The sequence below is a fragment of the Eriocheir sinensis genome, unplaced genomic scaffold (genome assembly GCF_024679095.1).
Source record: "Eriocheir sinensis breed Jianghai 21 unplaced genomic scaffold, ASM2467909v1 Scaffold192, whole genome shotgun sequence".
Classification (NCBI taxonomy): domain Eukaryota; kingdom Metazoa; phylum Arthropoda; class Malacostraca; order Decapoda; family Varunidae; genus Eriocheir; species Eriocheir sinensis.
The window spans coordinates 422,501-449,968 of record NW_026111317.1 but is presented as its reverse complement, the minus strand read 5'-3'; the positions used below and the strand labels follow the sequence as shown (position 1 = coordinate 449,968).

General features: G+C 43.7%; 2 long non-coding RNA genes across 2 annotated transcripts in view; both read left to right on the top strand.

Annotated features, from left to right (window-relative positions):
* Positions 1-3,339: 3,339 nt before the first annotated feature.
* On the top strand, positions 3,340-25,824 carry LOC126990704 (uncharacterized). Its single transcript, XR_007744658.1, has 6 exons — positions 3,340-3,406; positions 10,895-11,021; positions 11,526-11,697; positions 12,146-12,221; positions 24,519-24,610; positions 25,010-25,824. It is a non-coding gene; the product is annotated as an uncharacterized LOC126990704 (long non-coding RNA).
* Positions 25,825-27,040: 1,216 nt separating this feature from the next.
* The window catches only part of LOC126990708 (uncharacterized), a 12,834-nt gene continuing 12,406 nt past the window's right edge, over positions 27,041-27,468 (top strand). Inside the window, exon 1 of the long non-coding RNA XR_007744663.1 lies at positions 27,041-27,249. This is a non-coding gene — a long non-coding RNA (uncharacterized LOC126990708). The remainder of the gene's footprint in view (positions 27,250-27,468) is intronic.

Genomic DNA, 27,468 nt, shown 5'->3' with positions numbered 1-27,468 from the left:
CCTTCGAAGAGGAACTTTAAGGACAATCATGTACACAAAGAACTCTAGTAATAATCTAGCATTAGCTACAGAAATGGTTTCTCCATCTGTCTAGTTTCCCTGTTTAAAACACGAGATCAAATCGGTAGATAGCCTATAGGCGTCCACTGGCCTATTAAAAAGGCCTGGTTTGCACAGTGTCCACAGCAAAATTTATACCCTTTACGAGGCTGTGTTGCCCATCTTCCCCAAATGTTTCAAGAAAAAATGACCGAAACGCATCATAATCCTTCCGTCCAGTGAACGCGCTCCTGTTTATGAGGGCCCTGCGTCCGTTCCCGGGATTGACCTTCGAGAAAACGTAAAAAATCACACTCCTCTCACACCTGACCTTGGCCTCCCTAATCTTCCATTTAGTGACCCTCTGTTTCCTTACATACTCTGACCATGTATTCTGATATTCATTCTCTGCCTCAATGTTTTCATGTCTCTCTTTCATCAGTCTCCTACAAACCTTATTCAGCCTCTTTCGCTCCTTCCTAGCATCCCTGATCTCCCCATTCCACCATGGCTTGTACTTTCTCTTCCTTCCATTCGTACTCACATACCCAATCAGTCGAGTTGCGGCTCTCCTTACATTTCCTACAAACTCACTATTGGCTCCATCCACGTCATGCACACTTCCATTTATCCAGTCTAATTCCCTCAGGTCTACCTGGAAATCTTCCCATCTAACATCCCTCAACCTCCATTTCTTTCTTTCTCTCTTCACTTCACCTTTATTCCTAGCATACAGGTCACATTCCACCACCAGCATATTGTATTCAGACACCACATCAATCATTCCGTCCTCATCTATCCACATACGAGACACACACTCACGCATTCTCCCATTCACTAACACATAATCAATAGCAGACTCCTGATCCCTCGCACTCCACGTCACACGTCCCTCAGCCATCGTCACATTCAAGTTTTCCAGATTCATTTCATCCACAAACTCATCCAGCATTTCCCCATTCCAGTTCATTCTCTCCCCAAGCACACCCACATGTGCATTCATATCTCCCATGACCATAACTTTCTCTCCGGCATACTCCCTCATAACTTTCCTCACCACGCCATACTTCCCTCTGTTCTCCCTCACGGCTCTCTCACCTTCCACCGTCATGTACACCACAATCACTATCAACCTCTCAGACTTACCCTTGGCATTGACACACTCCACTTTCACTGCTAGCACATCTTCACTGTCCGCACTGGTCCCTACATTTACTTCTTCTACTCTGAAACCCTTACTTTTCCTGTGGAGTAGGGCTACGCCTCCTCCCGTGTATTCTGCTTCTTTCTGCCCTTCCCAGTCATAGCAAACACTTCCCCATCCACACGCACGTCATCTCTTAGCTGAGTTTCAGTCACACCAACTAGATCAAACTTCCACTCATCCAGCTCTTTACTCATGTCATCCAGCTTACCTGTGCCCCATCCTCTCACATTTATACACCCAATGTTCATACAGTTCATACGCTTCACTGCCTGGTTGGTGGTTTCTCTTCCTTGCTCTCTAGCGCCTCAAGCATTCACACACTGGACGGACCTAGCATTCCTCCACTCCCTCAGCCTCCTGCCCATCCTCTCGTGTCCTGACTGGTTCAGGTGGACCCCATCTATGCTGAAATCCAGCCCTTCCCGTAGCACACCATCCAAATCTACAAAGCTTACATTCCCTTTCTTACCCCTCAGCCACTCCACCTTCAGCTGTAGCAGTGCCTCTTGGAGTCTAATGTTCGTCCTCTGCCTCACCCTCTCATACCTCTCCCCTTCTCTAGGGCGCCTCATAACCCCAACCACTGCCACTCTCACATTCTTACCCTCTACTGCCTTCACAGCTTCTACCACCTCTCTTACCGTGTCTTCCGTGCCAACATTCTCCAAATCATTCCCACCACCCTGAATGATCAAGAGGCCATCCTTAAACTCTCCTGGCTTCTCCTCAACCCTCCTCCTCACTTCTCCAATCTTGGCACCACTCAAGCTCTCCACACCACTCCCCTCGGCCTTACACCCCAGCTGACTCTTAACATTCTTCATCATGCTGTCCCCAACGACACGAATGGGAGGCATACTCTTTATCGCCTTCCTCACCTGTGGCCTGTCCTTCTGCTTCTCACACCTTCCACACCCATCCCTACCTCCCCCAACATCCTCGACCTGCACCTCCACTTCCCTGGACTCCACTGTGATCTTGGGGGCAGCAGGCTCACTCGCTGGGGCGGCTTGCACGCTGGTTGTTTGGGCAGCCTTCTCCACCACGTTGGCCTCTGTCTGCACCTCCTTGTCCTCTTTCTTCCGTTTCCATTCCGTCCTGCTCGTGTCGAGGCACACCGTGCACAGGAACACGATCATGCTATGCTCTAGGATCCGTGAGGCGGTCTTGATGTTAACGCAGGTCAGGTGGGACCACTCCTCACACCTTTCACAACACAATCCATTGTCATTCACATCCTTCCCACACACACCACAGTCGTCCTTGCCCATCTCTTCTTAACTCTTAGGTAAAGTGCTCACCAAAATACTGCACAGACGGAAAATCCTCACACTTGGTCGGCTAGTATAGAGGACGCTGGGACAAAGTGTTTCCCTCAAGTTGACGTTTACAAGTTGATAAAAGTCAAGAGACGAGCAATACTTATCAAAATAAATAAAATGAAACACAAATTATCCCCCAAAAACACTAATGACGTTTTATTCATAATTTTGCGCCATTAGAGCGAATGCCGGGAAATCCAATATCCCCTTAAAACACATGAAAACACTTTTGTAAGACAATTTAAACCCGTAAAAACAGTAACCACATTTTCATCAAGTATTCTCCGCCATTAAAACACAATTAAAAAAATAAATAAGGAAATAACACTATGCAGGTCAAAGAAGAAGAAGAGGAAGACAAGATGGCCGCCGACCTCTGCCCCAGCCGAGCCAGTCCACACTTTTTCGCCATTCCAAGCCTTGTGGAGGGTGTGAGGTCTGTTAGGAAGTGACAATCGTTCTCTCGGCCTCTCGACACCACATGCAGCCGCCGGGAACCCTGCTGGTCATACGGGGAAGGTGATCAAGGCTGTGTGTGTTGGCAAGTGTTATTATTGTGTGGGGTGGGTGAGGTGACGCGTCCCCTGATGTATGCCCCCCCACACACACACGGGTAGTATTTTCACACAGTTGTAGTGGCCGTTGGTATCTGTGAGGGCTGAAGGTTACCAGGACAAAATAAGATATCTTTCCTTTCCTTTGTGTTACTGTTTTCCTTTGTTTTGTCTTCCTTTCCTTAATATTTGTTTACTGTATTTCAGGTCCCTGCCTCCTGGGGCAGACTCCTGGCTGGTGGCTGTCCTCCTCACACCTCCTGCCTCCACATGTCTTCTCAAAGGTACTAATTCTTGGGATAATACTCACAAAGCGTAGCCTCCTGCCTGGCAGTCAGTCCGCTGCTGCAAGAAATACCTCCTTGCAGAAATGTCGCATGTACTTTTGGGGGGTCCGGGGGAAGCGCAGCCCACAGAGTTATATACATAGAGGGTTCCCAGAGCCTGGATTTTGAAGCAATTGGCGGCCATCTTAAGGTGACGGATGGCGAGACAGAGAAATTTAACATGACATAGTTATGTCTGCTATTATCAAGTTAGCAGCGCCTCGGCGATCCTCTGTCAGATAGACTTGTTATTTTCTTGTCCATTTTTTACCCCTGATTATTGTTACATTGGTACATGTCATATACCATCTGAATCAAATAGATGTGCTGAATTTCAAACTGTAAATGAAACTAATGCAATAAAAAGTATAATAATGACAAGGAGTTGAAGCAAAAAAGGTGAACAAAAATGTTTATACACTATTTTTCTCATTATTTTATTGTGGGTGTTTACCTGAGTGCAATATATTTGTGATGATGATATGCAGCAATGTCTCATCAACACAATGATGATATGCAGCAATGTCTCATCAACACGATGATCGGCTCAGTTTTCCAAAATATCATAATGGTGGCTAGCTAATAGTGGTTAAGTGTGAACATGTGGAATCATGGAAAGGTCGCCAATCCGTCACCCTATGGCGGCCGACCACAGAGTAACAGGCAGGAACAGTGGCCTCACCTCTCACCGTGGCAAGAGAATGGAGTTGAACCCTCTAGTATATAACTCTGTGGCGCAGCCCCCTCTGGTTAGGAGGGGGGCAAAGGCCCCTGTTAGAGGTTAGGTTATGTAAAGTTGTGTTGTAATAGTTTAAATCTGCTCCCCCACCCAAAACCCCTGATATCCCACTCGTCCCCCAAGTTGAACCTCTCTGCAAGCAAGTATGTGGCTGCGGCAGCAGGTGCACAAAAGGCATTGAAAAGTCAGTCATTTAGTCATTTCCAGAGAAAAATAGTCTCCATGATAAACAGCAGCATATTTTGTCCAGAAATAAACAGTCAGCATCTCAAAACTAATAGATAGGCTACCCTCTCGTGAATATTCCCCGGTATTTGTTCTGGCTTTCCATTATCTTTAAGCAGTGTTAACCCAGCAGCTGTGGCGATCATGTTTCTTAAAGACCCCTCTCAGTGAATTAATGACAAAAAATCATCACGCACACAAACCATTATATTATATGTATCAATGCATTGGTGATCAAACGCATATGTATTTATTATGGGGGTTTATGTCATGGGAAGAATTTTGCCCGTTGCTGGTACGCGGTAAAGCCACCTATTTGGCCCGTCGCTGCCAGGTTAATTGTAGGAGGAAGCAGCTGTTGAAACCCTTGCTGTCATAATACACTAAATGCTTTCAACACATTTAGTCTTGACCAACACTGCCGTGGGTGATGTGTCTATTGTGGGCTGTTTTTTGAAGGTGCGCTGACTTGGTTTTGTTGATCTTCTTAAATCATTTCTCATGACTGGGTTTTTGACATGTTGGCTGTGAGAATCTGACACTTGTAACTAACTAATGTGGCCTCAGAGATGAAATTGTGGAGCTAAACTAGACACCTAACTTAGCCCTAATAAGTTTTCGTTTCTGTGCTCATTTGTAAAATCGTGTCTCGCTGGCTTGGGTCAGATTTTTATCACGCCAAAATATTTTGTTTCTTAGGTATTTTCCTCCCTAAACCTTGCATTTATCATTATGCATAGTATAGCAATGACTTTGTTATTTGTTGTAGTTTTTATGAATCATTAAAAAATAATAATAATGCCTCGGAGCATTTATGGACATGGAATAAAGCGTGCATAAACAATTTTTTACTCAACTTAGGTTCCTGCCTCCATAAATAAACATTTTGTAAGCCAACTTTTCAAGACAGTAGAAGCATTGATAACAGCAGAATCTTCTCAGGATCCTTATGCTTCCTTCACATTTCCAGTACCACAATTAGCACCATGAATCATTTGTGGGAAATTGAAAGGCCTCCGTGCCATTATGTACTTAAAAAAATATATGATACTGACAGTAAAGATAATAAAATAAGAATTACTCTCCATCCAGTCAGTGTATTGCACTGTATAACACTGTTATCACTATTGTGTGGTCGGCCGTATGGCCGTGACCAGCACCACAAAGGTTTACAGCCCACAGCAGTCAGACGCACCATCTGACTCATGAGTGAGGGAGACAAAAACTGCCTTTCTTTATGCCTCGCCGCGCTGGTGGAGAGGGCTGCTAATTACTTAATTTGGGAGAGTGAGGAAACTTACACTCAACCAAAAAATGATGCCGTTGCACAGTGGGCCAGCATGTGGACAAAATTCAAATTTTGACTTTTCCCAATCACTCTAAAAGTCATAAAAAAAAAAAAAAATACATATGTCAGAGACAAAGGAATGCTATGTTACAGGTAGCATGCCGCTCAACTCATATACAGGTTGAAACATGATCTAACGTGTGCTGTGGAAAGGGGACGGCTTTCACCAGCAAAGACTAGTCATTGTTTCTTTAGCTACTGTTCGTGACAGGTGTGTTGTTGGCATTATCCATTCTTTAACACTTCTTTTATGTGCACATTTACATATGCTGAGGTGCTTGTTTAATATAATTGTGTTCTATAAGTGGGTTATAAATATTCTGAGAAAAAAATATTGAGAAGTTAAAATATTGTCATGTATGTAAAGGTTCTTTAGAGGGGACAAAAAATTGCAAAGGTTTGCAAAGATTGGCACTGGTGTCAAATGTTAGGCAGTTCTGTCGTAAATAATATCACAAGATATTTTTTGCTACTAGCTGCGACTTTTGCATAGTACATAGAGAACAGTTGGTGACGTCTGCGCCAATTAAAAAAAAAAAAAAAAAAAAAAAGTCACCCCTTACCTTTATTTTTCTGTTGCACGCTAGAAAAAACTAAATGTTACGTTTAAAAGCATTAATATGATATATTTTCTTTTTCAGATATCCAATATTTTCTAGAACAGAAATGAGTATTGATTACGAATATCTATTTAATGAAGCAAATAAAGAAATAAAGACTGGGTATATACATAGTTTCAGTGATGGAAAATTACATGGTTTCTTACTTGGAAAGATCAAAGACATTGTAAGTGATAACACTATAGCAGAAAATGTTGTGACTAACTTTCTTAAGGATTTGAAAATCAGGTGTAAATGAGCTAGCAGAAACCTAAATTATATGTTGAGTAGGAGCAAAGACTGGCTGGCCACCAAAGTGTAGCAAAGTACACCTGATGAAACACGTGCAAAATGCCGAGGAAGACCCAGGCCTGAAAGTTTTCAAGACTCGTCAGAAAAAACAAAGGGAAGAAAAACTGAAGAGCTCACAAACACAACTCCCCAGAGGCTTGTATTTTCAACATCCAGAGTTCTCAGAATGAATGGACAGCCACAGTTAGCGAAGTCGTTAGCCCAAGTTAACTTTGAAAGCCCATCAACTTCATCATATAACACTGAATGCTCCTTTTCTCCAAGTGAAGCACTCATTGATCTTAGACCATGGTCTTTCAAAGAGAAGCTACCAAAATCTGAGAAACAGTGCACTGGAAAAGAAATAAAAAATCTTTCCTTCCTACAACAATGTTCGATTGGCCAAAGAAGACTGCTTACTTTCTCCTCCCGAAGAATGGCTAGTTACTGACGGTTCTGCTGAAGTTACCTTGCAAGACCTTTTGGACCATACAACAAGGAGAATATTTGAGCGAGTTGGGGTCAATCACGAGATTAATGAATATAAGTTAATTTGCAAGATGGGACTTGATGGCACAACTGGCCTGAGCATTTACAAGCAGATACGGAGTGATAACTAAGAACGAAATGTTGTGTCTGAATCCTGTTTCTTTGTCACTTGTTTGGTGCCTCTACAACTTAGTGGAGAAGCATAAGCTAATGAGAAAGTCCTTGTATGGAAGAATAATAAACCTTCATCACCATTTTATTGTAGACCTACACAATTCAAGTTTGTCAAGGAAACCTCAGAAGTTTTAGTTGAGGAAGAGAAATACCTAAGAGAAGCAATATGTCAACTTAGACCAACACAAATAAATAATGGCACAAGTGTCATTCATGAGGTGAACTTGACAATGATTGATGGAAAAGTGGCATCCTCTTTATCACTCGCCAACTCAGTGCACTGTTGTCCTCTGTGCGGGGCATCTCCAAAGCAAATGAATGACATAGAAAATGTCTCAGAGCGGTCTATGTTCAAGGATGGAATGACATGGATTATCAACTTTACATGCCTGGATAAGAACTATGGAATGCTGCTTACATCTATCCTACAAGTTACCTGTAAAGAAATGGCAAGGAAGAACACAAGAAGAAAAGGAAGCAGTTCAAAAGCAGAAATCTAAAATGCAGAAAGCCTTTCGTTGTCAAACAGGATTAGTTGTCGACATGCCAAAACAATCTGGCTCTGGTACATCAAATGATGGAAATACTGCAAGAAGATTTTTCCAACTTGTTGAAATATCAAGTGGAATCCTCGGACTCAAAGTCGAATTACTGAAGAACTTGCACATTATCTTGTGTACTCTATCATCTGGACTCGATATCAACATTCATTCATTCATTCATTTAATGGACGCCTGCTCCTAGGAGCTCCCACCAGGGGATGTACACGCCAGAAGAGCTTCCATCTTTCTCTATCCAGACACTCTCTCCTTGCCTGCTCAAAGTTTCTCAAAGATCTTTACCCCCTCCCTAACGTACTCTTGCACCCTATCCCTCCATTTCACTGGAGGTCGTCCTCTAGCATTCCCTCCCTCTATCTCACTCACATACACCCTTCTGGTCATCTTACTCTCCTCCATTCGCTCCATGTGGCCAAACCACTTTAAGGTCTGTCGCTTCACTTCTTCCACCACTCCACACTTCTTCCCTTCACCCCTGTGACACATTCCAAAATGTTCATACACACTTTCATTACTCATTCCATCCATTCTACTCACACCATATGCACTCCTCAAATAACTCATTTCCACTGCCTGCACTCTAGACCTTTGACTTTCATTCCAGGCCCACATTTCACTTGCATATGTGAGGGTTGGTGCTATTATTGTATTTCTCAAATCCCTCTTTACCTCCATGCTCACACTTCTGCCATTCATGATTCGTCCCAAAGACCCTACCACCCTTCTTCCTTGCAATGCCCTTTCTCTTATCTCTCCCTCCATGCTTACACATAACTGATCCAAGGTACTTAAACTCATTTACCTCCTCCATTTCTTCACCATTCAAAATTATTTTGCATTCTTTTTCACATTCAATTCCCACTCTATATGGGCATACAAAATCTACAACCTCACTTCTACTTCGCTCACAAACCATCACTTTACTTTTGTTGACATTTACTTTCAGCTTTCTCCTGTTACAGACACTATCAAACACACTGACCAAATTTTGTAGGTCACTTTCATTTTCTGCAATGAGCACCGTGTCATCAGCAAAGAGTATCGAATTCAGTACCCACTTCCTTCCCTCATCGAACAGTCTTACTCCAACTTCTCCAACTTTGCCCTTAATTTCTCTAATAACACCATCCATATAAATATTGAATAACCACAGTGACATGATGCACCCTTGTCTTAAGCCCACTTTTATCTCAAAATGTTCACTTGTTTCTCCAGTAATTTTGACACATGCAGATGCATCCTCATAGAAAGACTTTATTGCACTAAGCAGTTTTCCTCCCACACCATAAATCTTTAAAACATCCCACAATGCCATCCAATCAACTCTGTCATAAGCTTTTTCCAAATCCATGAAGGCAGCGTATAGTTTCTTTCCTTTTGCTATTATTTTTTCTACTACCATCCTGAAGGCAAATATCTGATCCACACATCCCCTTCCCTTCCTGAAGCCTCCTTGTTCTTCACTGATTTTCTCTTCTGTAAGTCTTTACACCACATCCATCACACATTCATCACCCTCTTTAGCATTCATATCTCCCATCATAATAAGTTTCCTTTCTTTCTCAAAACTCTTCAAACATGCATTCACTTCCTCCCAAAAAGCCTCCCTTTCTCTCAGTCCTTTTTTACTTTTCACATTTACTGGTGCATAAATACACACCCATGCATACTTTTCTAAACCTACTTTTCCTTTCACCCACACAATTCCTGATCCCTTCCAACCATAATCAGTCACACCATTCCACACTCTTTCAGACATCACAATAGCACATCCTTCCTTACTCCTACCTCTATACTTCTCATCTATCCCCATCCATAAAACCCCCCCAGGCACACCCTCCCACGTACCCTCTCTACCGTCACTCACACCGGTTCCTCGAATATGTGTTTCACTCACTCCCAACACATCCACTCTAACATTTACAAAATTTTCAATCATCACTCCTCTTTTCCTCACCACCTAAACCATTCACATTTATAGACACCTGTCTCATACATTCCTTTCTCTTCTGCCGCCCTCTAGCCATCGCTCCTACCTCTAAAAACTCGATAAAAGTATTAGAGGCCACCAATCAATCAACATTGCAGCATTCAAATCCTTCTGCGTCAATACTGCTGAAATATATGGAAGAGTACAACTGGTATTACATGCCTCAAAGCTTGCATAGGATCCTTATTCATGGAGCTTCAGTAATAGAACAGTTTATCCTACCAATTGGACTTTATTCCGAAGAAGCACAAGAAGCAAAGAATAAAGACTTCAAAAAGTTCAGAGAGTCATTTTGCCGTAAGGTATCTCGTAAAAAAACAAATGAGGACTTAATGCGAAGGCTATTTTGCTCATCAGATCCCCTAATAACCTCAGTGAGAAATAAAATGTGGAGCATACACAAGAAAGGTCTACCAGCTGAAACACCAAATCAAGCTCCTTGTTACAGATCCTGAGACATCATCTGGAGAGCATAAACCATAATTCTAGACATGCAATATGACTGATTAGCAGCCTTCCTGTATTTAATATACCCGTAGTTAATTTTATCTACAGCTACATGAAAAGTTACTTTATTTGATTTAGAAACCTATTTAGAGGAAGCATTTATATTATAAGTCTTACATCTCTTATTGTATAATATGCAAAATGTGGTGAAACGATTATATACCTTGAGTTCCCATTAATTCACGTTAATTACATTTAATGGATTGAAAAGCTTACTAGATTTATATGTTCGGAATCAATTACTGATGCTTACTTTATGATAATTTTTTCATTTATTATCAGTGAAAAAGCATATTTGGACAAAATAAACATTTTCTGCAGTGGAAATATTTTTGTCCCATAATCACCCATTCTGGCCCACTGTGCATTGGCATGAAGATATCAACCAATCACCAATCAGTGGGGCCATACGCCAGGGGGGCAAGGCTCATTAGTTGATCTCTCAGGTATTTCTTACCTCTTTTTTTTACTGTCTTTTCCTTTGTTTGTGTTTTCTCTCCTTGAATGATTTCCTTTCATTTCAGGTCTTTTTGGTGGTCGGGCTGTGAGTCTCCCAGCCTTGCCGATGGAAGATTCTCCTCCCCGGCCTTCCTCCTCCTTCAGGTCTTCCAGCTGGTCTCCTCCCGTGTACCTCCACAACTCCTCTGGAAGGTATGTGTGTTCTGGTCTATCATCATCATGGGGGCTTCGTGGTGCAGTGGTTAGCACACTCGGCTCACAACCGGGCTCGATTCCTGGGCGGAGCAGAAAAATTTGGGCGCCTTTTCCGATACCCTACGTCCCTGTCAACCCAACAGTGAATGGGTACCAGGTATTAATCGTGGGTTGTGTCCCGTCTCCTATAATTCCTTCCCCTCCTGTCTCTGGCATATGCCCACAGATGTTGCGCCCACTAAACCAAACTTTCCAACTTTCCATTATCATCATTGTTAAGCATTGGGAATTCTTGGAAGTACGGTAGCTGCTCAAACCTCTTGGATATTTAGTTTTTCCACCTTTTTTTTTAATTGTAGTTGTGTTAGTTTCCAAGTTTTTACAGCATCAAGGCCAACTCCTTCCTCACCACATACTCTTAGCCTTCACTATAACCTTTGCCCTTAGGTAGTCACTTTAGATCCAGGTTATTTTTTTCATCCGTTACTTCTCACTCAACAGGTGGAGAGGGAGGAGTGCGGACAATAACGCTGCCTGTTCAGTTTGGGCCCCAAACACCTAAATGCCAAGGAAGAGAACATGAAGGTGGCGGCAATGAGAGAGGAGGAGGCAGAGGACGAGGGAATGATTTAAATGCTGCGGAAGAGAGCTGTCTGGGAACTGGCTTGAAGAGGTTGTCCTCCCTCACCTCCAGTCCTTCTCTCCTTCATGTATTATAAAGAGCAGAGCAATTCTTGTCTAAACCCTGTGATAGAATAAATCTTTGAAGGTTAGGACAGACAAGGGAGGTTATGTTCTAAGTTAATATTTCCTTTGTCCTGTTTCCCTGTTAGTTTTGAGGGTCAGGGTGGCTGGGTGGAGCACTGGCCTCCCCCTCCTCCTCCTTGCCCTCATGCTAAACCTTTACTACACTCATCTGTTCCTATAGATACTGCACACACACACACACACACACACACACACACACACACACACACACTCTCTCTCTCTCTCTCTCTCTCTCTCTCTCTCTCTCTCTCTCTCTCTCTCATAAAATAAGAACATTAAAATTCTTGCAGGAATTTATTATTCTCCAAAAGAATCCATGTTTATACAGTTCTAATTCCTAAATTAATTTGCAGAGATAAGAAGAAGAAGAGGAAGAGGAGGAAGAAGAACAAGAGGAGAAGGATGAAGGGGGGACACAGGAAACAATTGGTGAGTGTTGTTAACTTCATCAGTAATTCCTTGTTCCCTTCGCTGAAATCTCCATCTTAGGAGATTTCAATGTTCACCACCAGCTTTGGCTTTCATCCTCTTTCACTGACCATCCTGGTGAACAAGCCTACAACTTTGCTATCCTCAACGACCTAGAGCAGTTGGTCCAGCACCCTACACGTATTCCCGACCGTCTTGGAGATCGGCCCAACATTCTAGACCTCTTCCTTACCTAAAACCCTTCTGCTTATTCTGTCAAACTGTTCTCTCCGTTGGGCTCCTCCGATCACAATCTTATTTCTGCATCCTGTCCTATCGCTCCTGTACACCCTCTGGACCCACCGAAGAGGCGATGCTTCTGGCATTTTGCTTCAGCTCGGTGGGACGACCTGAGGATGTACTTTTCCGATTTCCCGTGGAATGATTATTGCTTCCAGGATAGAGACCCCTCTGTGTGTGCTCAGCGCATCACAGAGGTGATTGTCTCTGGAATGAAGGCATACATTCCTCGTTCTTTCATTACTCCTCACGCAAAAAAGCCTTGGTTTAATCACGCTTGTTCTCGTGCTGTCAGTGTTAGAGAGGTAGCTCACAAAAGATACCAGAGCCTTCAAACTAATGCTAATTATGAACTTTACATTTCTGCCCGAAATCGTGCCAAATCTATTCTCCGACTAACCAAAAATTCTTTCATTAATAGAAAATGTCAAACCCTTGCTTTCTCTAACTCTTCCCGTGACTTCTGGCATCTAGCCAAAACATCTCCTCCAACTTCACTTCTTCATCTTTCCCTCCACTCTCAGTCCTGACGGCAACACTGCCGTCTCATCTATCTCTAAGGCTGAACTCTTCTCAAACTTTTTCTAAAAACTCCACTCTGGACGATTCTGGGCATATTCCTCCTACTCATCCCCCCTCTGACTCCTTTATGCCTGTTATAAAGATTCTTCAAAATGATGTTTTCTATGCCCTCTCTGGCCTCAATCCTCAGAAGGCTTATGGACCTGATGGAGTGCCTCCTATTGTCCTTAAAAACTGTGCCTCCGTGCTGTCACCCTGCCTGGTCAAACTCTTTCGGCTCTGCCTGTCAACATCTACCTTTCCTTCTTGCTGGAAGTACGCCTTCATACAGCCTGTACCTAAGAAGGGTGACCGCTCCAATCCCTCAAACTACTGTCCTATTGCTTTACTTTCTTGTCTATCTAAAGCTTTTGAATCAATCCTTAACCGGAAGATTCAAAAGCACCTTTCCACTTCTGACCTTCTATCTGATCGCCAGTATGGGTTCCGCAAGGGGCGTTCTACTGGTGATCTCCTAGCCTTCTTAACTGACTCTTGGTCATCCTCTCTTAGCCGTTTCGGTGAAACTTTTGCTATTGCGCTGGACATATCAAAAGCTTTTGATAGGGTCTGGCACAAATCTTTGCTTTCTAAACTACCCTCCTACGGTTTCTATCCTTCTCTCTGTACCTTTATCTCCAGTTTCCTCTCTGACTGTTCTATTTCTGCCGTGGTAGACGGTCACTGTTCTTCCCCTAAATCTATTAACAGTGGTGTCCCACAGGGTTCTGTCCTATCTCCCACTCTTTTTCTGTTGTTCATTGATGATCTTCTTTCCAAAACGAACTGTCCTATCCATTCCTACGCCGATGATTCCACTCTGCATTATTCAACTTCTTTTAATAGAAGACCCACCCTTCAGGAACTTAACAACTCAAGGCTGGAGACTGCAGAACGCTTAGCCTCAGACCTTACTATTATTTCCGATTGGGGCAAGAACCTGGTGTCCTTCAACGCCTCAAAAACACAGTTTCTCCGCCTATCCACTCGACACAATCTTCCAAACAACTATCCCCTGTTCTTTGACAACACCCAGCTATCACCTTCCTCAACACTAAACATTCTCGGTCTATCCTTAACTCAAAATCTCAACTGGAAACTTCATATCTCATCTCTTACTAAATCACCTTCCTCGAGGTTGGGCGTTCTGTACCGTCTCCGCCAGTTCTTCTCCCCTGCACAGTTGCTGTCCATATACAGGGGCCTTGTCCGCCCTCGTATGGAGTATGCATCTTGTGTGGGGGGGCTCCACTCACACAGCTCTTCTGGACAGAGTGGAGGCTAAGGGTCTTCGTCTCATCAGCTCTCCTCCTCATACTGATAGTCTTCTACCTCTTAAATTCCGCCGCAATGTTGCCTCTCTTTCTATCTTCTATCGATATTTCCACGCTGACTGCTCTTCTGAACTTGCTAACTGCATGCCTCCCCCCCTCCCGGGGTCCCGCTGGACTCGTCTTTCTACTCATACTCATCCATATTCTGTCCATTCGGGTTTTGTATGAGTTAACCAGCATCTTCACTCTTTCTTCCCTCACGCTGGTATACTCTGGTACACTCTTCCTTCATCTGTATTTCCTCCTGCCTACGACTTAAACTCTTTCAAGAGGAGGGTATCAGGACACCTCCTCCTGAAACTGACCTATCTTTCGGCCACCTCTTTGGATTCTTTTTTGGAGCCGTGATTATTGGTCAATTTTTTTTATTAATGTTTGCATTGTGTGTGCCCTTGAACAGTCTCATTTGCTGTAAAAAAAAAAAAAAAAAAGTAATTTTCATCCTGCAGTTGTTTCTTTTGTGTTAAATTCTTGGTCTTCTTTTTCCATTCACAGCTGAGTCTCCTTGATGTTAGTTCCCAGCACACACCTCGTAGCAGTTTGGTGGTTTGCACATTTCCTAAAAATATTTTCACAACAGATATCAACAGTTTCATTGAGAGGAATATTTGTAAATAGGGATTTTACATCAAATGATGCCATGATACAATTTTGTAAGTAAACTTGCAGTTTTTTGCGGGAATGAAAGTGTCTTTACAGCTTGCACGCACAGATGACTTGACTTTTGCACCGAAGTCCATGCTCAGAGATATGCCGCGCACCATGCCATCATTAGGATGCAAGAGGCATTAACTTAGAGGCAGTGACTTGCTACATCTTTTTCTCCACTCACTGGTGTGAGGGAAGGAGGTCTCCTCCTCCAGGGGCTTGAGTTTGCATGGTCTTGAACAATTCAGCCTGAACTTTAGCCACATCCTGGTGTTTTCGCCCATTTTTTCTGGATTACGTAACAGCTGGAAGACATCCAGGAGGCAGCAGTCTCTGATCTTTACATTGCTGGACACAAAAATAAGGAAACTTTCAAGCTAAAAGGACTGAACAGTGAGAAACTTGACCCGCTGATTTAAGGCCGGCTGAAAGTGGACACTCAACAACCAAGGGAAAAAAATTACAGAAGCAGGAACATGTTACGACGATAGATGGCTTGATGTCACTCCTCACCTCAGAACCAAGAAACTGAGAGAACAAACCCACACACTCCCTGGTGATGTGTCGCTCCGTACAGTGCAAGAAACTGAAACGTGACCTTGGCTGCAGGTGTTATGGCGCGCAGAAGAAGTCACTGATAAGTGACCTCCAAAGGAAGAGGAGGCTTCATTTTGCTCATCCATGTAAAGATCAGATTGTTTTGCCTCCTCTATGTTTTCCATCCCTTATGTAATCCAGCAACAATGGCTAGAAACACAAGGATATGGGGGAAATTTCAGGATGAATTGTTCAAGGCAATACACACTGTCAATCCCCACAGGAGGGAGGGAGGGGGAACCTCTTTTCCTCACACCGGTGCAGATGTAAGTCACTGCCAGACACACACTCATGCCTTGTAATGATGGTATGGGAGTTAGATATGAAGTTGCACGGCATATCTCCATGTGCGGGCTCTGGCGCAGAAGTCATCCGTGCAAGCTGTACAGGAATAGACATGAATATAGGAGTGTAAGTAGATAAGTATCTGTGGGTGAATGTACAACAGCCATGTCCACTATGCGTCCTCACACTAGGGGCTGTATTAATGATAATAATAAGTTGTGGGGATGTTGTCTGTCCTTGGTATGGTACACACAAACCTGTTCATAACTCTTGTCCCAGCACCAACAGGGGCTCTCCAAACATTGCAACAATACAGCTGGAGAATCCTTCATCCAGAATTCAGAAATCCAAAAGTTTTTTGAATGCTGATATGACGCATTATTTATTTATTTATTTATTTATTTATTTTTTTTTTTCCTTTATATACATATTTTTCTAGCCACCTCACAGTGGGGACACAGACTATATGGAGGCTGTCAAGCGTGTACTTCCCTCCGAGAAGGGACCACAGACCCTTGCCGGGTGATGGCTCATGGAGGGTAGGGATGGATGCCGATAGACTACTCTGTCCCCTGACGTCAGCCTAGCCGACCAAGTCAGTCTCTCGACGAGGACTGGCGAATCTCTTTGTACTGGTCAAAGATGTGAGTGTGGGTTCCCTTTGTTCGCTGCAAGACAAGAGTGCTCAAAGTGGAAAACAATGGGAATAGAGTCTCAGTCAGGGCTGCCACCTTGAGCTTTAAAATATAAGGAATGCAACATCCCATTCTCCAGTACAGAATGAATCCATGTTTTAAGGAACAGGTGGCAACCCTAAAATTTCTCTGGCCTGCCATGACTGACAGATGCTGCTGGTGAAGGCAGGAGGAAGGGGGAAGGGACGTTATGACGCGTATTTTGCACATATTTCAGGGCAACCCTTGACAAACATAATTTTATGTATTGGTTTTGTGGTTTGCTGAAAAAATGCACTCACTACAATTTTAAAATACTGAACTTTATCTGCTTGACCATACAGACAGACAAATACATAACAAATGGCATACCTAGAGTTAGGTTTAGTTAGTTTGAATTTATTGGGCACGCAGTGTGGGCACCGGAAATACCTAACGCAGGACGGGACGTGGCAGTGGCAGTCCACTATGCGTGTTTCAGTGTTGAGAGAAATACCTCCTGGCAGAAATAAGTTGCTCTGCTGTTCAATAAGCATGCATGCTGGGGGAATACACAGCAGGGAAAACATTCATTTGCCTGTTTTTGTTGTAGTTTGTCCACTTGTGATGTTGGTGACCACTGAGTGGTCACCAAGCAAGTTGAGCCTCTGCACGATATTTTGCGGCGGCAGGTGCACAACAGGCATTGAAATGTCAACCATTTAGTGATGGCTGGCTGCGGGTGACCCAGGATTTTTTAGGGGGTGGTGAGTGTGAATTAGGAATGTTTGTTTGTATTATAAGACATTTCCCCGCCCAAGAACACATATTTGACAAGACTTTCCTAGGAGTCGTGGGCATTTCCAGGGGTAGTTTTGTGACCCTGGTGGTAGTGTGACCCTTCTTCTGTACCATGAACCTGAAGAAACACAGATTTGAAAAGGCTTTCCTAGGAGTTGTGGGCATTTCCAGGGGTAGTTTTATAACCCTGGTGGTAGTTTGACCCTTTCATGAATCTAAAGAAACGGTTGCCGGTCAACTGAACCAGTGCCACTTGCACCAGTACCACATGCACCAGTGCCAACTGAACCAGTGGTCAACTGAACCAGTGGTCAACTGAACCAGTAGTCAAGTGAACCAGTGGTCATTTGAACCAGTGGTCATTTGAACCAGTAACCATCTGAACCAGTGTAAACTGAACCAGTACTACTTGAACCAGTACTATTTCAACCAGTGACCATCTGAACCAGTGGTCATCTGAACCAGTGGTCAACTGAACCAGTGGTCAACTGAACCAGTAGTCAAGTGAACCAGTGGTCATTTGAACCAATGGTCATTTGAACCAGTAACCATCTGAACCAGTGTAAACTGAACCAGTACTACTTGAACCAGTACTATTTCAACCAGTGACCATCTGAACCAGTGGTCATCTGAACCAGTGGTCAACTGAACCAGTGCAAACTGAACCAGTACTACTTGAACCAGTACTATTTCAACCAGTGACCATCTGAACCAGTGACCATCTGAACCAGTGGTCAACTGAACCAGTGCAACTTGAACCAGTACTACTTGAACCAGTACTATTTCAACCAGTGACCATCTGAACCAGTGACCATCTGAACCAGTGGTCATCTGAACCAGTGGTCAACTGAACCAGTGCAACTTGAACCAGTGCAAACTGAACCAGTACTACTTGAACCAGTACTATTTCAACCAGTGACCATCTGAACCAGTGGTCATCTGAACCAGTGGTCAACTGAACCAGTGGTCAACTGAACCAGTGCAACTTGAACCAGTGCAAACTGAACCAGTACTACTTGAACCAGTACTATTTCAACCAGTGACCATCTGAACCAGTGGTCATCTGAACCAGTGGTCAACTGAACCAGTGCAACTTGAACCAGTGCAAACTGAACCAGTACTACTTGAACCAGTACTATTTCAACCAGTGACCATCTGAACCAGTGACCATCTGAACCAGTGGTCATCTGAACCAGTGCAACTTGAACCAGTGCAAACTGAACCAGTACTACTTGAACCAGTACTATTTCAACCAGTGACCATCTGAACCAGTGACCATCTGAACCAGTGGTCATCTGAACCAGTGCAACTTGAACCAGTGCAAACTGAACCAGTACTACTTGAACCAGTACTATTTCAACCAGTGACCATCTGAACCAGTGACCATCTGAACCAGTGGTCATCTGAACCAGTGCAACTTGAACCAGTGCAAACTGAACCAGTACTACTTGAAGCAGTACTATTTCAACCAGTGACCATCTGAACCAGTGACCATCTGAACCAGTGGTCATCTGAACCAGTGGTCAACTGAACCAGTGGTCAACTGAACCAGTAGTCAAGTGAACCAGTGGTCATTTGAACCAGTGGTCATTTGAACCAGTAACCATCTGAACCAGTGTAAACTGAACCAGTACTACTTGAACCAGTACTATTTCAACCAGTGACCATCTGAACCAGTGGTCATCTGAACCAGTGCTACTTGAACCAGTGCAAACTGAACCAGTACTACTACTTGAACCAGTACTAATTCAACCAGTGACCATCTGAACCAGTGGTCATCTGAACCAGTGCAACTTGAACCAGTGCAAACTGAACCAGTAGTACTTGAACCAGTACTATTTCAGCCAGTGACCGTGTAATACAATTTAACCCTTTTTCGAAGGCCGATGGTACTGTACTCCGTTGTGTAACCCTTTCATTACAGGTGTAACTCGTTTATGTTAGCATCCTCCCTGCACCAGCTTAAACCACGCATACTGAATTAAAACAACAAATTATCCTAGGCTTTGCATTGAATTAAAACAAGAAATAACCCTAGGCTTTGTACTGAATTAAAGCAAAAAATAACCCTAGGCTTTGTACTGAATTAAAGCAAAACATAATCCTAGGCTTTGTATTGAATTAAAACAAGAAATAAGCCTAGGCTTTGTACTGAATTAAAACAAGAAATAACCCTAGGTTAGTACTTATTTAAAGTAACTTGTCGGCTTCTTCACCATAAGATCTAACTTTAACTGCTAGTCTGTTTGCTAAAAGTACATATCTATTTCTTGGCCTCTCAAGATTGACAGCTTGGGCATTTTGCATTGTTAGCCTATGAACTGCAATGTCTTTTCTGATACCATTCATGAAAGACCACATTGTTGGATGAGAGCACATAAAAAGTGACTTGAGCGAATTATGAAACCCTTCCGTGCAATCATACATGACAATGTCTGCATAATCATTAGGTATCTCAAAGTTTCGAGACTGAGGAGGTGGTTGGATGTTCTCCTCTTTTTGGCGTGTTCGTCTAATACGTCGTTCAATGGCAGATTTAACTGGCATTCTTGCCAAGACATCATCGTTTAAGGGACCATCTGAACCTTTTTTTCGGGAAGAGTGTGCCAATTTTTTTAACACACGCGTCTGGCAATCCTGCCTGCGGCCCCAGGGCGCCGCCAGTGGCCCGCCGCGGCGCCGCCCACCAGGCCCAGTAGGGGGTTAGACTTCACTGAGAGTGGGTGCTTTCTCACGTTGCACCTACTCAGTTAACCGTACTTTTTTTTGTAGTTATGATACTGTATATCTTCAAATAATTTTATGTGTAATGGCTCTAGATATTTCACAGTCCTTGAGAGGTGGAGAATTGCTAGTGCATCATGGTTTTGAGTATATTCTTCGGACAAAAGAGCCTTGGATGGATGCTGAAAAAAAGTATTGGAGGTGCAGGAAATATAAGACTTTCAAATGTAAATCATCAATAATAACGAAGGGCTCAAATATTATAAAAGAACCCTCTGACCACACCCATTCTGGAGACTCTATTCAAACTGACGTTCATGTTGCCCTTGCAAAAATGAAACAAGATGCAAAAAACACTCGTGCCACCACAAGGACAATTCTCGCCGTCCATCTCGTTCCCTTAAACGATGATGTCTTGGCAAGAATGCCAGTTAAATCTGCCATTGAACGACGTATTAGACGAACACGCCAAAAAGAGGAGAACATCCAACCACCTCCTCAGTCTCGAAACTTTGAGATACCTAATGATTATGCAGACATTGTCATGTATGATTCTGGAGTCGATGATCCTCAAAGAATGTTAGCCTTTGGGAGACATGATTTGGTAAATTGCCTTCAGAGTGAGTTATGGATTGGGGATGGAACATTTGAGACTACCCATGGCTGTTCTTTCAGTTGTATACTATTCACGCCAAGATAGGAAACTCCTATCCCCTTGTATATATTTTCTCTTGCCAAACAAAACAGCTGAAACATACACACGTATGATTGAAATTTTAAAATGTTGCATCCAGGTCTCAACCCTTCTACTATCTTACTTGATTTTGAGTTGGCGGCAATAAATGCTTTCAAAAATGAGTTTCCTCTAGCAAGAGTATCTGGATGTTTCTTTCATTTAAATCAGTCTGTGATAAGAAAGGTAAATGAATTGGGATTGAAGGTCAGGTATGAAACAGACCGTGATTTTGCAATGACTGTCAAGTCCCTTCCAGCACTTGCTTTTGTACCAATTGATGAAGTACCTGAGGTCTTTGAAGAGTTGGGAGCTGCTTTTCCAGATGAGGCTGAATGCAATGACCTAATTGCATATTTTGAATCTACATATGTACGTGGACCTCGAGTAGGAGGAAGGGCAAGAAACCCAAGATTTGAACCACAGCTATGGAATCATTACGAGGATGCCCAAATATGTGCACCAAAAACCACTAATTGCACGGAAGGGTTTCATAATTCGCTCAAGTCACTTTTTATGTGCTCTCATCCAACAATGTGGTCTTTCATGAATGGTATCAGAAAAGACATTGCAGTTCATAGGCTAACAATGCAAAATGCCCAAGCTGTCAATCTTGAGAGGCCAAGAAATAGATATGTACTTTTAGCAAACAGACTAGCAGTTAAAGTTAGATCTTATGGTGAAGAAGCCGACAAGTTACTTTAAATAAGTACTAACCTAGGGTTATTTCTTGTTTTAATTCAGTACAAAGCCTAGGCTTATTTCTTGTTTTAATTCAATACAAAGCCAAGGATTATGTTTTGCTTTAATTCAGTACAAAGCCTAGGATTATTTCTTGTTTTAATTCAATACAAAGCCTAGGATTATGTTTTGCTTTAATTCAGTACAAAGCCTAGGATTATTTTTTGCTTTAATTCAGTACAAAGCCTAGGGTTATTTCTTGTTTTAATTCAATGCAAAGCCTAGGATAAATTGTTGTTTTAATTCAGTATGCGTGGTTTAAGCTGGTGCAGGGAGGATGCTAACATAAACGAGTTACACCCGTAATGAAAGGGTTACACAACGGAGTACAGTACCATCGGCCTTCGAAAAAGGGTTAAATTGTATTACACGGTCACTGGCTGAAATAGTACTGGTTCAAGTACTACTGGTTCAGTTTGCACTGGTTCAAGTTGCACTGGTTCAGATGACCACTGGTTCAGATGGTCACTGGTTGAATTAGTACTGGTTCAAGTAGTAGTACTGGTTCAGTTTGCACTGGTTCAAGTAGCACTGGTTCAGATGACCACTGGTTCAGATGGTCACTGGTTGAAATAGTACTGGTTCAAGTAGTACTGGTTCAGTTTACACTGGTTCAGATGGTTACTGGTTCAAATGACCACTGGTTCAAATGACCACTGGTTCACTTGACTACTGGTTCAGTTGACCACTGGTTCAGTTGACCACTGGTTCAGATGACCACTGGTTCAGATAGTCACTGGTTCAGATGGTCACTGGTTGAAATAGTACTGGTTGAAATAGTACTGGTTCAAGTAGTACTGGTTCAGTTTGCACTGGTTCAAGTTGCACTGGTTCAGTTGACCACTGGATCAGATGGTCACTGGTTCAGATGGTCACTGGTTGAAATAGTACTGGTTCAAGTAGTACTGGTTCAGTTGACCACTGGTTCAGTTGACCACTGGTTCAGATGACCACTGGTTCAGATGGTCACTGGTTCAGATGGTCACTGGTTGAAATAGTACTGGTTCAAGTAGTACTGGTTCAGTTTGCACTGGTTCAAGTTGCACTGGTTCAGATGACCACTGGTTCAGATGGTCACTGGTTCAGATGGTCACTGGTTGAAATAGTACTGGTTCAAGTAGTACTGGTTCAGTTGACCACTGGTTCAGTTGACCACTGGTTCAGATGACCACTGGTTCAGATGGTCACTGGTTCAGATGGTCACTGGTTGAAATAGTACTGGTTCAAGTAGTACTGGTTCAGTTTGCACTGGTTCAAGTTGCACTGGTTCAGTTGACCACTGGTTCAGATGACCACTGGTTCAGATGACCACTGGTTCAGATGGTCACTGGTTGAAATAGTACTGGTTCAAGTAGTACTGGTTCAGTTTGCACTGGTTCTCGTTGCACTGGTTCAGTTGACCACTGGTTCAGATGGTCACTGGTTCAGATGGTCACTGGTTGAAATAGTACTGGTTCAAGTAGTACTGGTTCAGTTTGCACTGGTTCAGTTGACCACTGGTTCAGTTGACCACTGGTTCAGATGGTCACTGGTTCAGATGGTCACTGGTTCAGATGGTCACTGGTTGAAATAGTACTGGTTCAAGTAGTACTGGTTCAGTTTGCACTGGTTCAGGTTGCACTGGTTCAGTTGACCACTGGTTCAGATGGTCACTGGTTCAGATGGTCACTGGTTCAGATGGTCACTGGTTGAAATAGTACTGGTTCAAGTAGTACTGGTTCAGTTTGCACTGGTTCAAGTTGCACTGGTTCAGTTGACCACTGGTTCAGATGGTCACTGGTTCAGATGGTCACTGGTTGAAATAGTACTGGTTCAAGTAGTACTGGTTCAGTTTGCACTGGTTCAAGTTGCACTGGTTCAGTTGACCACTGGTTCAGATGGTCACTGGTTCAGATGGTCACTGGTTGAAATAGTACTGGTTCGAGTAGTACTGGTTCAGTTTGCACTGGTTCAAGTTGCACTGGTTCAGTTGACCACTGGTTCAGATGGTCACTGGTTCAGATGGTCACTGGTTGAAATAGTACTGGTTCAAGTAGTACTGGTTCAGTTTGCACTGGTTCAAGTTGCACTGGTTCAGTTGACCACTGGTTCAGATGACCACTGGTTCAGATGGTCACTGGTTCAGATGGTCACTGGTTGAAATAGTACTGGTTCAAGTAGTACTGGTTCAGTTTGCACTGGTTCAAGTTGCACTGGTTCAGTTGACCACTGGTTCAGATGGTCACTGGTTCAGATGGTCACTGGTTTAGATGGTCACTGGTTCAGATGGTCACTGGTTGAAATAGTACTGGTTCAAGTAGTACTGGTTCAAGTTGCACTGGTTCAGTTGACCACTGGTTCAGATGGTCACTGGTTCAGATGGTCACTGGTTGAAATAGTACTGGTTCAAGTAGTACTGGTTCAGTTTGCACTGGTTCAAGTTGCACTGGTTCGGATGGTCGCTGGTTCAAATGGTTACTGGTTCAGTTGACCACTGGTTCAGTAGACCACTGGTTCAGTTGTCTACTGGTTCAGTTGACCACTGGTTCAGTAGACCACTGGTTCAGTTGTCTACTGGTTCAGTTGTCTACTGGTTCAGTTGGCACTGGTGCATGTGGTACTGGTGCAAGTGGCACTGGTTCAGTTGTCTACTGGTTCAGTTGACCACTGGTTCAGTAGACCACTGGTTCAGTTGTCTACTGGTTCAGTTGTCTACTGGTTCAGTTGTCTACTGGTTCAGTTGGCACTGGTGCATGTGGTACTGGTGCAAGTGGCACTGGTTCAGTTGACATGGAACCTAAAGAAACACTCATTGGAGCCTGACTGACCCACTCTTTGACCTTTAGAAATAGCTGATGTGTTTAGCCGAAGTGTCTTATAATGCCAACCAGTTTCCTTCCTTTCTCTTTTTCTACTGTCCTTTCCTTTGATTTTCTTTCCCTGATATTTTTTTATTTTTCAGGTCCCTGCTTTCCCCTGACAGTGGTGGTCTCCTTGCTCCCGGGTGGTTGTCTTCACATTTTTCTGCCTCCGCCTCCACAGGGCTTCCCAAAGGTATTTGTTCTGGCTTATCATTATTCCTAAGGGTTTTATTGTTGGAGGAAATAGCTATTGAAACCACTGCTCTTGTCATACACTTGATGTTTTAACCCCTCCACTGCGATTGTCAGGGATTTTGCCTTCACTGATAGCCTGATAACCTATACTCCCACGTTTTTCTCTGGCTCTGTGGTGGATAGTGGAGTGTTTCCCATGTGATATTGGTGTGCTGGACATCCACTCCCAAGGTGCAGAACTCTACATTTTTCTTCATTGAATTGTAGCAGACACTTTTTGCTCCATTCCTGTAGCTTGGTGAGGTCTTCTTGGAGGAAATCCACAGTCAAAGGGTTAATGGGCTCTTGCAAAACTAATGTGACCATGGAGACCATCATAGTTTATTTATCTCCGCAGGCTCCCCAAACACCACGACAGGCCAGCTGAGAAACAGAGCCTGGAGACACCCTCTTCCTTGGGGACCTTTCCTCATGGCACCCTAACCTCCCTCCAAGAGACTCCCTCCCCACCCAACAACCCATCCTCCCTCCTCTCAGTGCCAGGCACATTCTCCCCTCCCAAAGTCTCCCGTCCCATCCCAACAACCCATCCATATTCTTCACTTGGTGGGCAATGCTTGGCTGCTTGCCTTCTGAGACCTTCCTCATGTACTTGGCAATATAGCCGTAGTGTTAAGGGAGAAAATTTTGATTAAACAGTGTGTGAGCTCAAAAGGTGAAACTAGCCAGCAAGGGATGATCCCTGTGGTGCGTCAAGAGACACGAAGAGGTGTACTACTGGCAAAAGTGTAGTAAGCACGACTTACCTGGCTTCCTCTGTGTTCGTACAGGCCTCCCAACACGGAGCTTGATCTCTGTAGGAAGCCTCGTGGTGACCACGACACACACAAAGGACCTCAAATCATCTGTAGGGTTCTTAATTATATCTCCTTATGGGTCTGGCAAGGACCCTCAGTGTACACAAAGGTTAACTGGTAAGGTGTGTACAACTATGCACAACTTTATTACAACCAAAGAACAGAAAACTCCACCACACACACACAAACTGACCTAGCGCGTCTCCGTGCGCCTACAGAACCTAATCTGACCTGGCTACACTAACGATACACGGTATACTTAGCTTGGTGCGGAGGAAGGATGAGATGACGTGCAGCTGGCCCTCCTGCTGAGGCTCTTCAAATCCATACATTATTATATATATATATATATATATATATATATATATATATATATATATATATATATATATATATATATATATATATATATATATATATATATTTATTTATCAATTAGCTCGAATCTTCCAAGTGGCTGGGTCCATTTGTTTCTCATGGAACACGAGTTCAGAGTCACTCTTGATGGCTGCTGTTTCATGAGCCATGTTTCAGCAGCCATATTCTTCACTTGGTGGGCAGTGCTTGGCCACTTGCCTTCTGCGACCTTCCTCGTGAATGTACTTGGCAATGAAGCCATAGTTCTTCATGATACACATCTCCCTGTGTGTGAGACCACCAGAGGGCTTGTTTTTTTTTCCTCCCGACTCTATCTCTCAGAGTTGATCTTGGTTTGCAGATGCACAGCTGTTCAGCCTTTACTTGAAAGGCTCTTGCTTTTTATTTTGGTTTTTAAAGTCAGCCTTCTCACTGTTGTATAAGAATTCATTCTCCTTATACCAATCGGCAAGATCTTTCTCTTCTTCAGCTCCAAGTGTGAGAGCTGCGGCTGAACTTCTTTGTTTCCTGTGAACCTGCTCCTTGTGTCTTGTTGCTGTATGTTCTCCTCCCTTCAAATGAGTCCTAAAGGGGAAGAAATCCGCATTGGGATTTTTTTTCTACAGCAAAGGAAACGGCTCAAGGGCAAAAAAAGGAGATAGTAATGAAAGAAAGCCCACAACTCACTGCCCCTATAGAAAAGCGTTCAGAGGGGTGGCCAAAAGAGAGGTCAATTTCGGGAGGAGAGGTGTCCCGATACCCTCCTCTTGAAAGAGTTCAAGTCATAAGCAGGAGGAAACACAGATGAAGGAAGATTGTTCCAGAGATTACCAATGTGAGGGATGAAAGAGTGACGATGCTGGTTAACTCGTGTGTAAGGGGTTTGGACAGTAAAGGGATGAGCTTGAGTAGAAAGTCGAGTGTGGTGAGGGCGTGGGAGGGGGGAGAGGGATGCAGTTAGCAAGTTCAGAAGAGCGGTCAGCCACATATTCCCCCCCCAGAGTCTCCCGTCCCATCCCAACAACCCATCCCTCCCTCCTCCTCTCAGTGCCAGCCACATTCTCCCCTCCCAGAGTCTCCCGTCCCATCCCAACAACCCATCCCTCCCTCCTCCCCTCAGTGCCAGCCACATTCTCCCCTCCCAGAGTCTCCCGTCCCATCCCAACAACCCAACCTCCCTCCTCTCCTCAGTGCCAGCCACATTCTCCCTCCCAGAGTCTCTCGTCCCATCCCAACAACCCATCCCTCCCTCCTCCCCTCAGTGCCAGCCACATTCTCCCCTCCCAAAGCCTCCCGTCCCATCCGAACAACCCATCCCTCCCTCCTCTCCTCTGCAGTCCACCTCCAGTCAGCCTGATCAGCCCTGGGGAGCCTGACTGCTCCATCATCTTCAGTCACCCAGGATGTGAAGAACAAACTACAGGTGAGACCCAAAGTCGAGCCTCGGCTAAAATTATCCTGAAATGACATCCCCTAATCTTTGACAACACTCACCTGTCACCTTCTTCAACACTAAACATCCTTAACTGGAAACTTCACATCTCTTTCACTAAATCAGCTTCCTCAAGGATGGGTGTTCTGTATCGTCTCCGCCAGTTCCACTCCCTTACACAGTTGCTATCCATATACAGGGGCCTTGTCT